The sequence below is a fragment of the Mizuhopecten yessoensis genome, unplaced genomic scaffold (assembly GCF_002113885.1).
Source record: "Mizuhopecten yessoensis strain PY_sf001 unplaced genomic scaffold, ASM211388v2 scaffold2671, whole genome shotgun sequence".
In the NCBI taxonomy this organism is placed as follows: Eukaryota; Metazoa; Mollusca; class Bivalvia; order Pectinida; family Pectinidae; genus Mizuhopecten; species Mizuhopecten yessoensis.
The window spans coordinates 1,845,765-1,864,643 of NW_018404662.1; positions in this window are offsets into that span (position 1 = coordinate 1,845,765).

Sequence of the window (18,879 nt, forward strand, 5' to 3'; positions counted from 1 at the left end):
ACAAACACTACCATATAAACACTACATACAAAGTATACCTGTCTATAACAAACACTACCATATCAACACTACAAACAAAGTATACCCGTTTATAAAAAAAACACTACCAAATCAACACTATGTACAAAATATACCCGTCTATAACAAACACTACCATATCAACACTACATACAAAGTATACCCGTCTATAACAAACACTATCATATCAACACTATATACAAAGTATGCCCGTCTATAATAAACACTACCATATCAACACTATATACAAAGCATACCCGTCTATAAGAAACACTTACATATCAACACTACATACAAAGTATACCCGTCTATAACAAACACTACCATATCAACCCTACATACAAAGTATCCCCGTCTATAAGAAACACTACCATATAAACACTATATACAAAGTATACCTCTCTCTACGAAACACTACCATATCAACACTCAATATAAAGTATACCTGTCTATAACAAACCCTATCATATCAACACAAAATACAAAGAAAACCCGTCTATAACAAACACTACCCTATAACAAACACTACCATATCAAAACTACATACAAAGTATACCCGCCTATAACAAACACTATCATATCAACAATATATACAAAGTATGCCCGTCTATAACAAACACTATCATATCAACAAAATATACAAAGTAACCCCGTCTATAACAAACACTCCCATATCAACATTATATACAAAGTATACCCGTCTATAAGAAACACTACCATATCAACACTATATACAAAGTATACCCCTCTCTACGAAACACTACCATATCAACACTACATACAAAGTATACCGGCCGTCTATCAGAAACACTAACATATCAACACTATATACAAAGCATACCCGTCTATAACAAACACTACCATATCAACACTAAATACAAAGTATACCCGTCTATAAAAAACACTACCATATCAAAACTACATACAAAGTATACCTGTCTATAACAAACACAACCATATCAACACTATAAAGAAAGTATACCCCTCTATAACAAAAACTACCATATCAACACTACATATAAAGTATACCTGTTCTATAACAAACACTACCATATCAACACTATATACAAAGTATACCCGTCTATAACAAACACTACCATATCAAAACTACATACAAAGTATACCTGTCTATAACAAACACTACCATATCAAAACTACAAACAAAGTATTCCTGTCTATAACAAACACTTCCATATCAAAACTACATACAAAGTATCCCTGTCTATAACAAACACAACCATATCAACACTATAAACAAAGTATACCCCTCTATAACAAAAACTAACATATCAACACTACATATAAAGTATACCTGTTCTATAACAAACACTACCATATCAACACTATAAAGAAAGTATACCCCTCTATAACAAACACTACCATCTCAACACTATATACAAAGTATACCCGTCTGGAACAAAAACTGTCATATCAACACGATATACAAAGTATCCCCGTCTATAACAAATACTACCATATCAACACTACATACAAAGTATCCCCGTCTATAACAAACCCTACCATATCAAAACTACATACAAAGTATCCCTGTCTATAACAAACGCTACCATATCAACACTATATACAAAGCATACCCGTCTATAACAAACACTACCATATCAACACTATAAAGAAAGTATACCCCTCTATAACAAACACTACCATCTCAACACTATATACAAAGTATACCCGCCTGTAACAAAAACTGTCATATCAACACGATATACAAAGTATACCTGTCTATAAGAAACACTTCCAAATCAACACTATATACAAAGTATACCCGTCTACAACAAACACTACCATATCAACACTACATACAAAGTATACCCATCTATAACAAACACTATCATATCAACACTATATACAAAGTATACCCGTCTATAACAAACACTACCATATCAACACTATATACAAAGTATTCCCGTCTATAACAAAAACTGTCATATCAACACTACATACAAAGTATACCCGTCTTTACGAAACACTACCATATCAACACTATATACAAAGTATTCCCGTCTATAACAAAAACTGTCATATCACCACTACATACAAAGTATCCCCGTCTATAACAAACACTACCATATACAAAGTATACCCGTCTATAACAAACACTATCATATCAACACTACATACAAAGTATACCTGTCTATAACCAACACTCCCATATCAACACTATATACAAAGTATACCCGTCTATAAGAAACACTAGCATATCAACACTATATACTAAGTATACCCGTCTACTACCATATCAACACTATATACAAAGTATACCTGTCTATAACAAACACTACCATGTCAACACTATAAAGAAAGTATACCCCTCTATAACAAACACTATCATATCAACACTATATACAAAGTATCCCCGTCTATAAGAAACACTAGCATATCAACACTATATACTAAGTACACCCGTCTATAACAAACACTACCATATTAACACGATATATAAAGAATACCTGTCTATAAGAAACACTACCATATCAACACTACATACAAATTATACCTGTCTATAACAAACACTATCATATCAACACTATATACAAAGGATACCCGTCTATAAGAAACACTAGCATATCAACACTATATACTAAGTATACCCGTCTATAACAAACACTACCGTATACCCCTCTATAACAAACACTACCATATCAACACTATAAAGAAAGTATACCCCTCTATAACAAACACTACCATATCAACACTATTTACAAAGCATACCCGTCTATAACAAACACTACCATATCAGCACTACATACAAAGTATACCCGTCTATAACAAATACTACCATATCAACACTACATACAAAGTATACCCATCTATAACAAACACTATCATATCAACACTATATACAAAGTATCCCCGTCTATAAGAAACACTAGCATATCAACACTATATACTAAGTATACCCGTCTATAACAAACACTACCATATAAACACTATATACAAAGTATACCCGTCTATAAGAAACACTAGCATATCAACACTATATACTAAGTACACCCGTCTATAACAAACACTACCATATTAACACGATATATAAAGAATACCTGTCTATAAGAAACACTACCATATCAACCCTACATATAAAGTATACCCGTCTATAACAAACACTACCATATAAACACTATATACAAAGTATACCCGTCTATAAGAAACACTAGCATATCAACACTATATACTAAGTACACCCGTCTATAACAAACACTACCATATTAACACGATATATAAAGTATACCTGTCTATAACAAACACTACCATATCAACACTACATAAAAAGAATACCTGTCTATAACAAACACTACCATATCAACACTACATAAAAAGAATACCTGTCTATAACAAACACTACCATATCAACACTACATATAAAGTATACCTGTCTATAACAAACACTACCATATCAACACTACATAAAAAGTATCCCCGTCTATAACAAACACTACCATATCAACACTACATATAAAGTATACCTGTCTATAACAAACACTACCATAACAACACTATATACAAAGTATACCCGTCTATAAGAAACACTAGCATATCAACACTATATACTAAGTATACCCGTCTATAACAAACACTACCATATTAACACGATATATAAAGTATACCTGTCTATAAGAAACACTACCATATCAACACTACATACAAAGTTTACCCGTCTATAACAAACACTACCATATCAAAACGATATATAAAGTATACCTGTCTATAACAAACACTACCATAACAACACTATATAGAAAGTATACCCGTCTATAACAAACACTACCATTTCAAAATTACATACAAAGTATACCCGTCTATAACAAACACTACCATGCATATCAACACTATATACAAAGTATACCCGTCTATTACAACACTACCATATCAACACGATATACAAAGTATACCTGTCTATAAGAAACACTACCAAATCAACACTATATACAAAGTATAACCGTCTACAACAAACACTACCATATCAACCCTACATACAAAGTATACCCGTCTATAACAAACACTCTATAAGAAACACTACCAAATCAACACTATATACAAAGTATAACAGTCTACAACAAACACTACCATATCAACCCTACATACAAAGTATACCTGTCTATAACAACCACTGCCATATCAACACTATATACAAAGTATCCCTCTTTACGAAACACTACCATATCAACTCTATATACAAAGTATACCTCTTTACGAAACCCTACCATATCAACACTACATACAAAGTATCCCCGTCTATAACAAACCCTACCATACCAACACTACATACAAAGTATACCTGTCTATAACAAACACTGCCATATCAACACTATATACAAAGTATACCTCTTTACGAAACACTACCATATCAACACTACATACAAAGTATACCTGTCTATAACAAACACTATCATATCTACACTATATACAAAGTATACCCGTCTATAAGAAACACTAGCATATCAACATTATATACAAAGTACACCCGTCTATAAGAAACACTAACATATCAACACTAAATACAAAGTATACCCCTCTTTACGAAACACTACCATATCAACTCTATATACAAAGTATACCCGTCTATATGAAACACTACCATATCAACACTACATATAAAGTATTCCCGTCTATAACAAACACTACCATATCAACACTATATACAAAGTATACCCGTCTGTAACAAAAACTGTCATATCAACACTATATACAAAGTATACCCGTCTGTAACAAAAACTGTCATATCAACACTATATACAAAGTATACCCGTCTGTAACAAAAACTGTCATATCAACACTATATACAAAGAATACCCGTCTATAACAAACACTACCATATCAACATTATATACAAAGTATACCCGTCTATAAGAAACACTAGCATATCAACATCATATACAAAGTACACCCGTCTATAAGAAACACTAACATATCAACACTAAATACAAAGTATCCCCCTCTTTACGAAACCCTACCATATCAACTCTATATACAAAGTATACCCGGCTATATGAAACACTACCATATCAACACTACATATAAAGTATACCTGTCTATAACAAACACTACCAAATCAACACTATATACAAAGTATACCCGTCTAAAACAAACACTACCATATCACCACTACATAAAACGTTTACCTGTCTGTAACAAACACTACCATATTTACGAAACACTACCATATCAACACTACATCCAAAGTATACCTGTCTATAACAAACACTACCAAATCAACACTATATACAAAGTATACCCGTCTAAAACAAACACTACCATATCACCACTACATAAAACGTTTACCTGTCTGTAACAAACACTACCATATCAACACTATATACAAAGTATACCCGTCTAAAACAAACACTACCATATCAACACTACATAAAACGTTTACCTGTCTGTAACAAACACTACCATATCAACACTATATACAAAGTATACCCGTCTATAACAAACACTACCATATCAACACGATATACAAAGTATACCCGGCTATAACAAAAAACACCAAAACAAAAAAAAAAAAAAAAATTACCCCCCTCTATAACAAACCCTACCATATCAACACTATATACAAAGTATACCCGTCTATAACAAAAACTACCATATCAACACTACATATAAAGTATACCTGTTCTATAACAAACACTACCATATCAACACTATATACAAAGTTAACCGTCTATAACAAACACTACCATATCAAAACTACATACAAAGTATACCTGTCTATAAGAAACACTATCATATCAACACTACATACAAAGTATACCCGTCTATAACAAACACTACCATATCAACACTATATACAAAGTATACCCGTCTATAACAACACTACCATATCAACACGATATACAAAGTATACCTGTCTATAAGAAACACTACCAAATCAACACGATATACAAAGTATACCCGTCTACAACAAACACTACCATATCAACCCTACATACAAAGTATCCCCGTCTATAACAAACACTACCATATCAACACTATATAAAAAGTATACCCGTCTATAACAAACACTACCATATCAAAACTACATACAAAGTATACCTGTCTATAAGAAACACTATCATATCAACACTACATACAAAGTATCCCCGTCTATAACAAACACTATCATATCAACACTACATACAAAGTATACCCGTCTATAACGAACACTACCATATCAACACTATATAAAAAGTATACCCGTCTATAACAAACACTACCATATCAAAACTACATACAAAGTAAACCTGTCTATAACAAACACTACCATATCAACCCTATATACAAAGTATACCCGTCTATAACAACACTACCAATACCTGTCTATAACAAACACTGCCATATCAACACTACATACAAAGTATACCTGTCTATAAGAAACACTACCATATAAACACTATATACAAAGTATACCCGTCTATAACAACACTACCATATCAACACGATATACAACGTATACCTGTCTATAAGAAACACTACCAAATCAACACTATATACAAAGTATACCCGTCTATATGAAACACTACCATATCAACACTACATATAAAGTATACCTGTTCTATAACAAACACTACCATATCAACACTATATAAAAAGTATACCCGTCTATAACAAACACTACCATATCAACATTATATACAAAGTATACCTGTCTATAACAAACACTATCATATCAACACTACATACAAAGTATACCCGTCTATAACGAACACTCCCATATCAACACGATACACAAAGTATACCCGTCTATAACAAACACTACCATATCAAAACTACATACAAAGTAAACCTGTCTATAACAAACACTACCATATCAACCCTATATACAAAGTATACCCGTCTATAACAACACTACCATATAAACACGATATACAAAGTCTTCCTGTCTATAAGAAACACTACCAAATCAACACGATATACAATGTATACCCGTCTACAACAAACACTACCATATCAACCCTACATACAAAGTATCCCCGTCTATAACAAACACTATCATATCAACACTACATACAAAGTATACCCGTCTATAACGAACACTACCATATCAACACGATACACAAAGTATACCCGTCTGTAACAAACACTACCATATCAACACTACATACAAAGTATACCCGTCTATTACAACACTACCATATCAACACTACATACAAAGTATCCCCGTCTATAACAAATACTACCATATCAACACTACATACAAAGTATACCCGTCTATAACAAATACTACCATATCAACACTACATACAAAGTATACCCGTCTATTACAACACTACCATATCAACACTACATACAAAGTATCCCCGTCTATAACAAATACTACCATATCAACACTACATACAAAGTATACCTGTCTATAAGAAACACTACCAAATCAACACTACATACAAAGTATACCCGTCTATAACAAACACTGCCATATCAACCCTACATACAAAGTATACCCGTCTATAACAAACACTACCAGATCAACACTATATACAAAGTATACCTGTCTATAAGAAACACTACCATATCAACCCTACATATAAAGTATACCCGTCTATAACAAACACTACCATATCAACCCTATATACAAAGTATACCCGTCTATAACAAACACTACCATATCAACACTATATATAAAGTATACCCGTCTTTACGAAACACTACCATATCAACTCTACATACAAAGTATACCCGTCTATAAGAAACACTAACATATCAACACTAAATACAAAGTATACCCGTCTATAACGAACACTACCATATCAACACGATATACAAAGTATTCCTGTCTATAACAACCACTATAATATCTACACTATATACAAAGTATACCCGTCTATAAGAAACACTAACATATCAACACTAAATACAAAGTATACCCGTCTATAAGAAACACTAACATATCAACACTAAATACAAAGTATTCCTGTCTATAAGAAACACTACCAAATCAACACTAAATACAAAGTATACCCGTCTATAAGAAACACTAACATAACAACACTAAAAACAAAGTATACCCCCCTTTACGAAACACTACCATATCAACCCTACATATAAACTACCATATCAACCCTACATACAAAGTATCCCTGTCTATAACAACACTACCATATCAACACGCTATACAAAGTATACCTGTCTATAAGAAACACTACCATATCAACCCTGCATATAAAGTATACCCGTCTATAACAAAGACTACCATATCAACCCTATATACAAAGTATACCCGTCTTTACGAAACACTACCATATCAACCCTACATATAAAGTATAGCCGTCTATAACAAACACTACCATAACAACACTACATACAAAGTATACCTGACTATAACAAACACTGCCATATCAACCCTACATACAAAGTATACCCGACTATAACAAACACTACCATATCAACCCTACATATAAAGTATACCCGTCTAAAACAAACACTACAAAATCAACACTATATACAAAGTATACCCGGCTATAACAAACACTACCATATCAACACTACATATAAAGTTTACCCGTCTATACAAACACTACCATATCAACACTACATACAAAGTATACCTGTCTATAACAAACACTATAATATCTACACTATATACAAAGTATACCCGTCTATAACAAACACTACCATATCAACATTACATACAAAGTATACCTGTCTATAAGAAACACTACCATATCAACACTACGTATGAAGTATACTTGTCTATAAGCAACACAGACATATCAAATGACCACTTGTTTATCAACACTATGAATGAAGTTATCCCGTCCATGCCCTGCTACATTTATATAGACTCAATGATATCAAATGTGTTAATAAGTATGTGGTCTTTATAACACGGAACAACGGCACTCTCAGTTAAAAAAAATCTACAAACAGTACACTTATGTTATAAAGAATGGTTGTTGGCTAAAGAGAATGGTTCAGCACTCGTGTACATGTATGACGTGTATATGTATGATGTATACATGAATGACGTGTATATGTATGATGTATACATGTATGACGTGTATATGTATGACGTGTACATGTATGACGTATACATGACTTATTTATAACAATGAATCGTGGATTTAAGATACATTTAGTTCTATTAACCAATCGGTGAATCTCATTGTATACTAAGGACGGTCAACTCTAGCGGAAAGTTATTAATAGGGTTGGTCCTAGATTTACAATATTATCTAACCACATGAGCGTATATAGATAGCGAGGCCTAGTTTAGAAAGAGATTGAAACGGACGGAGGGGCAACATTAATATACACCTATATGACGGTGTAAAATTGATATAACGTAAGTCAATTTTTTAATTACAAAATAAGTAACTAAGGTTACAATAGAACGAACACCGTGTAGAAGACAATCCACCCGTCATTTGTTACCAGATAATACACTTTCTGAAAGAACGGTTCTTACTGAAGATTTAATGAGACAACAGTGAGGATTTTTTCATTACAAAGAGAGAATGCTCATATTTCGAAAATGTTTTAAAGAGAGTATTGTTTCACTGTTCAAAAAACATTTACAACCATCAACAGTTAGTAACATTAAGAATCAAGAAATAAAATTAATCAAAATTATTTCATTTTCCATGGGGCCATTCTAAACATTGGGACTCTATGTCTTGATAACTGTTCTAATTTGTTAATTCGATAGGAGAATTGTATGACAATACCGCCTTTCGTGCATAATAGACAGGATTATCAAGTATTACTACTTTTATACAATTGAATGTGTTTACATCTGCATGTACATGTATTATACAATAAAATACATGAGGTATTCTTTCTTTATATTACGTATTTACAGAGAATGCTTATTTTCTGTTTGTTAAGTTTATTGATATAATGTTAAAATTAAGGTATGATAAAAAAACCAGTACGGATTATAATTTCAATTATAATAAAAGGATGATTTTGTTTAAATCAGCCTATTTTTACTGAAAATGTAGATTTTCTGTATTTAGTTAGCTTACACGTAAATCCATTTTTTTTCTTTCCATTTTATTTTGTGTTTATTTATTTATTTATTTATTTCCATTTCATTTTATGTTTGTTTTCCTGTTAAATTAAATTATTCATCATTTTCCATTTCATTAATAAGTGTTTGTAGTATAAACGCACAATATAATTAGTTTCTGAAATCTAATATGTGATACTAATAAACAAGATACAATAATCTGAACTTAACATCGAATATGGTTAACAATTAACATATTTGGATTTTAAATTCAAATGAATATGCAAGGAAGTCCTTTTCGTCTATTCGACAGTATATTGGCAGTTATTGCTAAAATAGCAAAATGAATCTAATTATGATGAAAAAAAGGATAAGTCGAGGTAGAATGGTCGTTGCCAGAGTTCACAAACTGGTTTAATTGTAAATTTGTGTTTAAGTCTTTTCGAAGGTTAAATAAATTAATGCAGAGGTCAGTCGATAAGAAACTTTTCAGTCATATTTTAAAATACCATGTACTTTACAACTTGTAGTAATAATGATATTTTCAATTTGAATTTTGAAAGGCTATGCTATATAAAACATTTCATGTAATTTAGCTAAGTCTCTATCGCGTTCATAAGGATGCGTAAGCATAAATCCCTACGTGGTTCTATTGTGTTTTAATCTTCGTACCGTTATAGTATTCAATAGTTTACACCATATGTACATATATTCATTGTGTACATGTATCTTACTTAAGGAAAGATGAGACATGGTTCTTATATGAATTTGATTTAATTATTTACAATTTCATCATTTTAATTGAATAATGTATAATTTTCGTATATGTTTATTGGAATGTCTGACAAGTTGGATTGGGATTGTAATTAATAAATATTTTGTTTATTTCTTCATGTTGTAAACAACAAGTTTTAAACGGGTCAATTTGAGAGCACTTTTTTTAAACCGTGGAGTTCAAATTGAATATATTTAAAAATTCCAAAGAACTTGATTTGAAATAAACTTTATATAATAGAAAGAAAAAAACATATACGAAAGAAGATGTTAGCAATGTTCATAGTTGTATGTAAACTTAATGTAATGATATGATAATCTTAAATGAGCACATCTTAAATCATTTTTTAATTATAAATAAGAAGCAGACAGTGGTATCTTGATGGACGTGTAATTTTTTGGAAACAACACCATTTTGAAAAATATGTAGACCTGAGTAATTCGTTAAAATTAACAAATTTAAACTAGAATAAGTTTCTATGTAAGTCCACGAAATAACGGTTCAGATTTGTTAAATAATAAGATAGTATTTGATAATAAGTTTAACTAAGCCAAGTTTCTATATATCATTAATGTTTTGTAAAAAGTGATGTTTTAATTTGAATATATGGTTCACATATTAAGACATGAACAGTATTTTTTCTTTCTCCTTTTTCCTTCAAATTTCATGAATATTATTTTGCTCTTTTTTTCTAAACCAGACTTTCAAAAAATAAATACAGAAAACATACTTCACTTGCAAAATGGAAAGGGTGAACAATCATTAAGGTGTACATTTTAAACGCACACTACAAAACAGATATTTTATACCAATACAATCTAGAAAATACGTACAATAAAAATAAGTATTGACAGATCTGGTCATTAAGTATTTTATATGTTACAACTCATTAACAAGCATTTTTTCTATAATTTTTAAAGTGACTACGTTTGAAATTCGTTCTTATTTGTGAAACATATTTTTTGAAATACTATGAGTAAAAAAATGTATCAATAAAAAAAAAAAAAATGAATAAAAAAATAAATTAAGAGATATTTTAAAATATTCCATTGTACGTTTTTTCTATTTACTTAATATTACAACCGGGCAATACTTACCAGTAATGTGATGAAGTTGGTCTGCTAGAGCTTGTTTTTTTCTAATTTCTGTTATCTTTTGCAGATTCTGAGGTTGGTAGTTGTGGAAAGTTGCAGTGAGTTCGCTGTGAGTTGTGCCCATGGATGAGGCCTGACCCCACCTTATCTCTCCAGACGGGTTCATTGTGGGGGAGGGGCAGGTGTATATAAGTGTCAGTAGTTTTGATTTTTTGTACTTATAAAAGTTTTTAATGATATTTTGCAAGTGGAATATATTTCTCTTGAAGTTAAATGCAAGTTAGAACACGACATTTATTATATAATATTTTAAAATTTTATAAAGTATTTGTATAAAATTTATGTTCTGAACCTTTTCACTAGGGTAAGTTGGACTTTCCCATGTGCAACGTACCATGGCCAGGTACGGTGTCACACAGGTGGGTATATTTCCAGGTAGACGATTTTCACGGGTCGGTGAGTCTGTCTGCCTAAAACAATGGGGTCATCACCGAGGCGTGATTGACCATTATTGACTGTTATTGCACAACAATAGCGGTTAGCACTGACCGCCCGCCTCTCGGTCTGGGGCTACTGTAAAGCTGGACACGAGAGATTGACGTTTAATAAATGCCAAACTTGCAATGTATTACATTTTAAGTGTACAATGTTTAAAGATAAATATGAGGAAATTTATTTAATCAGGAAACTTATTTTTTCAAAACGAAATTTGAATTCAACTCTATATTTCAAAATTTTGCTCTAGATTAAATATACAATGTATGTTGAGAAAATATTACTCTTTTAGCAGATTAAATGTAGGAAAGTCAGTGACTTTCAAACTTTTTATTTGTCTCAACACCTTTGCATTACAATGGTATACTGAGATATATAATTACAAAGCCTTCATGTACAGTAATTAGCATGCGTGGTTATATAGAGGGATACAGTATAAAAGAAACGGAGAAGAACTGCAGTTACATACATGTATAATAAATACTTTCATTCAGGGGAACAGACAGAACACTATGACGTCTAATTAACATAGAGGATAGAATAATTTTCATTTCATTATCTAATGCCGGACATTCAAATATATAATGGAATTCATCTCCGATATTTCTTACATTACACAATTGACAAATACGTTCATGTCTTGGTATATTACTCCAAATTCCGGCTTCTACAGGTAAGTTACTATTTCTGGTTCTGAACCTACAAAGAGTATAAGCATCATTTTTTGAGAGAATATTCAAGTAGTTTTCGAACACGACTTCTTCCTTAAAAACTCTGTATATGGTGGATTTTGGAGAGTCTCTGCATATTTCTGCCCAGTTTTGTTTGAACTGATCACTCAAGTTAAGTTTTTTTTTGAAACAAGCCAATTTGGATTAATTGGATTTTGGTAGCGTGTACAATTAAACAGTAAAAGCATTCCAAAATAGTTCCTTGTTTGTCCAAAATTTCAGTATTTTACACGTTTTAGTTTATATCGATTTTCGGTTAAAATGCCACCTTCAATGATACCATCATTCATTGGGGATGGCATCTTACCGAACATTGATATCAGCTATTTTAAAGTTACTCTGAACACCTCACATTAGATCCATGTATGACTGTAACCAAATTTCAGGTCCCTGTGTCAGAATGCAGATTCTACTCGCCATCCGTATCTATTTCACTCTGTCAGAGCATTGACTCTATTTTGAAGAGTGTGTTGCTAATAAAGACGGACGTGTAGTTAATGTTGACAGGAAATCTCCGAGTGATAATTTTCATGTTTGTTTGCTATACTTATTTTTAAATTCGTTTGTGTGATACTTGCTATCATTATGCAAATATATATTTAATATTCGATATAGTTTACGCACTTCTGGATAAATCAACGGTCTTTCGTATACAGTATACACCTCACGGAGGCGGGCTCAATTACTCTAATTCATTGGTTCTTGTAGTTCATCATTAAAAGAAATATTATTGTTTTCCTTGAAAAAAAAAACATTTCAATTTTACTTAACAAAACCATGAGATGCATTTTATACTACTTTGTCCAGCTTATTCTGAGTTAAGAAATACATATTTAAAACAATATTTTTATCGACATTCAAGCGTATTCAAGTTGATTGAATTATTCTCATGAACAAATGTCAAAACTTTAAATAAACTAGGCAAATATTTGATGCAAGCAACAGCCAAAAGTAAATGTTCAATGTGAATAAGGAATCATCCTCCGCCATCTTGTATATTGTACTTCAATATGAATCATGAGTGATGTAATTGCATAACCTATATGCTGTATTGCATTTGGTAAATAGAAAGTTTGAAATGTAATCTGTGACGTTTGAAGTCTGTTAGTTATATTCACAATGTCTATATGGCAAGCAAACATCTTTATTCAGGAAACTACAGGAAATACAACAACCTATACGATACATGACATGCTATTTAAAGTTAGTTTTAAGATACATTATAAAGTTTACAATTAGTGTTTTAAACTTTCTTTTATCTTTGGCATGATTAAAAAAATTGTGGATACGTTTAAATTGCCAACATCCTAGCTTTATCCAATTCCGCGAGTTCAGCTTACGTCTGGTATACATCCACCGTGTCTTAAGTTACTGTCAAAGTTTCGGTAAAGTAGTCAAGTGACGATTTCTATGAAATATGTGTGAACCAGAGCTGATGAGTACGATTCGAATTTTTGTAACCAAAGAAGTGTGAAGTCCTATCTTGTCCTAGTGGATGACGAATTAGGTTCAGGGTAAGTTTTGATTATAACTAATTGTGATTTGTAAAATGAATATTTATTTTAAACCAGTAGTACAATTACTTAGAGTTAAGTAACACAGTTTAGTTATGTAGCACGCTGTTACAAATGTACCGTTCTACTAAATCTTTTATCATAAGTCGCCGTTATAACCTCAAACATGCCAGACGTAACACAAATATCCCCGATCTTTGGCACATTACCGCGGTAGTAGTTTTTGCACAGAGTTATAAGTGTAAATTGACACATCGGTAATTGGCGTCTCAACACTAATGTTAAGGTAGTGTATATATACCGTCATTGTAAAAACATGTGTTTGAATTAATATCATTTATTGTATATCAAACAATACGATCCCCAAGAAAGGGGTAATAAGAAATAACAAAATTAGTGCCTAATAACAATAGGTCACAACAATGTTATATTGCCGAATGTATCACAACAATGTTATATTGCCGAATGTATCACAACAATGTTATATTGCCGAGTGTGTCACAACAATGTTATATTGCTGAGTGTGTGTCACAACAATGTTATATTGCTGAGTGTGTAAGAACAATGTGATATTGCTGAGTGTGTCACAACAATGTGATATTGCTGAATGTGTCACAACAATGTTATATTGCTGAGTGTGTCACAACAATGATATATTGCTGAGTGTGTCACAACAATGATATATTGCTGAGTGTGTCACATTATTGTTATATTGCTGTGTGTATCACAACAATGTGATATTGCTGAGTGTATCACATTATTGTTATATTGCTGAGTGTGTCACATTATTGTTATATTGCTGAGTGTATCACAACAATGTGATATTGCCGAATGTATCACAACAATGGTATATATTGCCGAATGTGTCACAACAATGTGATATTGCCGAATGTATCACAACAATGTTATATTGCCGATTGTTCCATCTGTTGTTCCTAGGCTGGTTATATTCACAATTTTCATCAAATCAGTAACAATCAACATTCATACAAGTTATTTTGACTCAGGATATGATTGAAGGAAATAAGTCACCCAACTATATCTATCAATTAAAAAAATCCACTTTAATCATCTTCCACGAGTAAATCAGTAGAACTTTGTACCTATACATTGTAGCTACTGAAACAATGAACATCTTCCACAATATTGGACAGGGTTATGATGATCTGACATTTTAATTACATCTACTGTCGTTCTATACTTACCTGTAGTATAAGTACTTGCCCTATTAGTTTATCACTTACCTATAAGTGAAGTGTGCATATAGTACAGCCTTGATTTCACCAAGTAATTATTATGAAATACCTGTGCACGGACAGACAGACTAAAGACAACATGTACAAAAATAAACAGTGAATAAACATAACAAGAGGCCCATGGGCCTTAACGGTCACCTGAGTCTACAGTATTTATTTTTGTTGTTGAAATATGTACCAATTTGAGTAAAAAATAGTATAATGTTAACTTAACTTTGTCAGGACCATGAGCTGATCATTCCTAGACCAATTTTAAGTGAGATCGGCCTATTAGAACTTAGTAGCAAAATAGCGGCCATGGCAGCCAAATTGTATTTCTGATTGACCCGAAAAATAACAACACTTTGTCAGGACCATGAGGCGATCATTCCTACCAACTTTCAGTTCAATCGGTCCAGCAGAACTTGACTTTAAGTTTGAAATAGGTTTTCAAAATGGCGGCCGTGGCGGCCATATTGGATTTCTGATCGACCCGAAAAATAACAACACTTTGTCAGGACCATGAGGCGATCATTCCTACCAACTTTCAGTTCAATCGGTCCAGCAGAACTTGACTTTAAGTTTGAAATAGGTTTTCAAAATGGCGGCCGTGGCGGCCATATTGGATTTCTGATCGACCCGAAAAATAACAACACTTTGTCAGGACCATGAGGCGATCATTCCTACCAACTTTCAGTTCAATCGGCCCAGCAGAACTTGATATTATACTCCAAGATAAATGTAATTAACTGGTATGAACATCTTAATGACAATAACAGGAGATTACATACTAAATCATACTTCATAAAGCTCTGTCAACTTAACGTGACAATGTGATGTGAAGACTATATATAAACAAACATGATTTGTAGGCGAACAACACTTCTTTGAGAGCAGGAAAATATCAACACAAGTCTGGTTTCGTAAACATTGCATTTTGTCAAAGAAACACAAAAATCAGCCACTAACACTGCTTTCATCAAACCATGTAGCTGTATGACAGAGGAATGGTATTATCACACTATAAACGCCAGTGCCAGCGGATTGGTGACCCCAGCACCAGTTTGACATAACGAAATGCTCCATTTTCAATTTCCAGTCGGCATTCACATTGACTAGTAACTCAAAGAGAAAGCAGTTCAATATTTTTATTTACTATTTTTGGGAAACATTACTATCATGAAATATCAAAATCTATTTATTAGAATTCAACATTAATTTCAATTAGATTTGTGTAGCCTGTATGTTTGTTTACTGTAGAAAAGCCATCTTTAAGGAGGGTACGTGGTTTCGAGGGTATCCATTATGACACCATAAAATGACAACATCAGCAAATGGGTAATGGCATTCATAGCTGATATGAATGTCCTCTGAACTTAGTAGGCTTACTTCCAGTAGCGGCATATCGTACAATGGTAAATGCAACGTAACAATGGATACTACTGAGCCTTGGTGACAGACAGCTGTTCTATTTATTACAAAATACTACACAATTGTTAGGTTTGTATTTTTCTATACCCATGTATATGTATTCTAATTTTTAAATATCATTTCAAGTCAAGCAAAAAATAAATTGTAGACTGCTTTCAGATCGCAATTGACTGCAGAAAAACATGAACAAGACACTACAACAATACCTATTAATATTCAACATTATTTATTTTACAACAATTATGAAACAACTTTTATTTACTTATATTAATCACTTTAATATAGCGCAGATGGTAGCATACCTGGGGTTTTAATGTGGGAGTAAACCAGATTACCAAGAAAACCCCCACATGTTTGAGCAGCTGACTCTTAATACAATCCTTTACACATACATGACGGGGAAATTAGATCCCCATGGCCAGCCGCCTCGGTGAAAGGTGAGCGTTATCCACTGTGCCACCTAATGTACAGGCATACATGTACAGCCATGTACATGCTTGTAAGACTCTATCATTGTCATATCTGTGTTTGCTAATTTGTATAAATATTTCATATTTAGTTTTACGATACACATAATTACATATTAAAATTTAATGTAAAAAATTAAATTGATTTATCTAAGCACAAATTAGGTTATATTTATTGGTTGGTTGTTACCTAAGCCTAGCGGAGCAGATGCATGTTAGAGTTATCTCCCCTATAACTTCCTCTTGCTATCTCAGAATCCATGGTAATCACAATCATATTTTGTCAAAACAAATTTTAAGTTTTTGTATCTAAATTTTCGCTGTCCTGGGCAAACACTGATGTTATGAGGGACTTAACCTTCCTGGAACTGGTTCCCGTCCTTCTGTCACTGATGATATGGGGTTCACTTTTGCAGAACAAAAAAATCGTCTTGAACATAGATAATCAGGCCCTGGTCACAATTCTTAATAAGAAATCTTCAAAATCAAAAAGGGTCATGCAGTTAGTCCGTCCACTTGTGTTACATGCCATGTTTGGTAATATACAATTTAAGGCTGTTCATATTCGGGGTATTCATAACAGTGTAGCAGATTCTATATCTCGTCTACAGAGGGCTCGGTTCCGGCAACTAGCACCAATGGCAGATCCAGAGCCGGCAGCAATCCCAGTAGCATTCCAAATGTTGATCTCCAAGCTGAAACTACGAAATTGATTTCAGCTTCTATTTCTGAGAATACTACTAAAGCATATGTTGCAAGTATAAATGTATTCGAGGCTTTCCGTTCACAGTATCATCTCGCCAAGTCCTGGCCCCCACCATTGCAAGATATTATCAAGATTATATCATATCTGTCTGTCGGCAGTTATGCTCCCAGCACAGCAAAATCCTATCTGTCGGGTATAGCTTTTAAGTGTAAATTGTTAGGCCAAGAGTATAATACACAAAATTTTATCATCAGAAAAATGTTAGCAGGAATGCAAAGGTTGTCAAAACGGGTAGATGTCAGGTTGCCTGTTACTCCTGAATTGTTGGTGAAGCTTCTCCAGGCCCTTCACGTGGTTTTGTTGTTCAAAGTATGAACAAATATTGTATTCTACACTTTTTTCTGCCGCATTTTTTGGGTTTTTCAGAGTTGGGGAATTAGTAGTTGATAAGCTGTGAGTTACCTCCCATA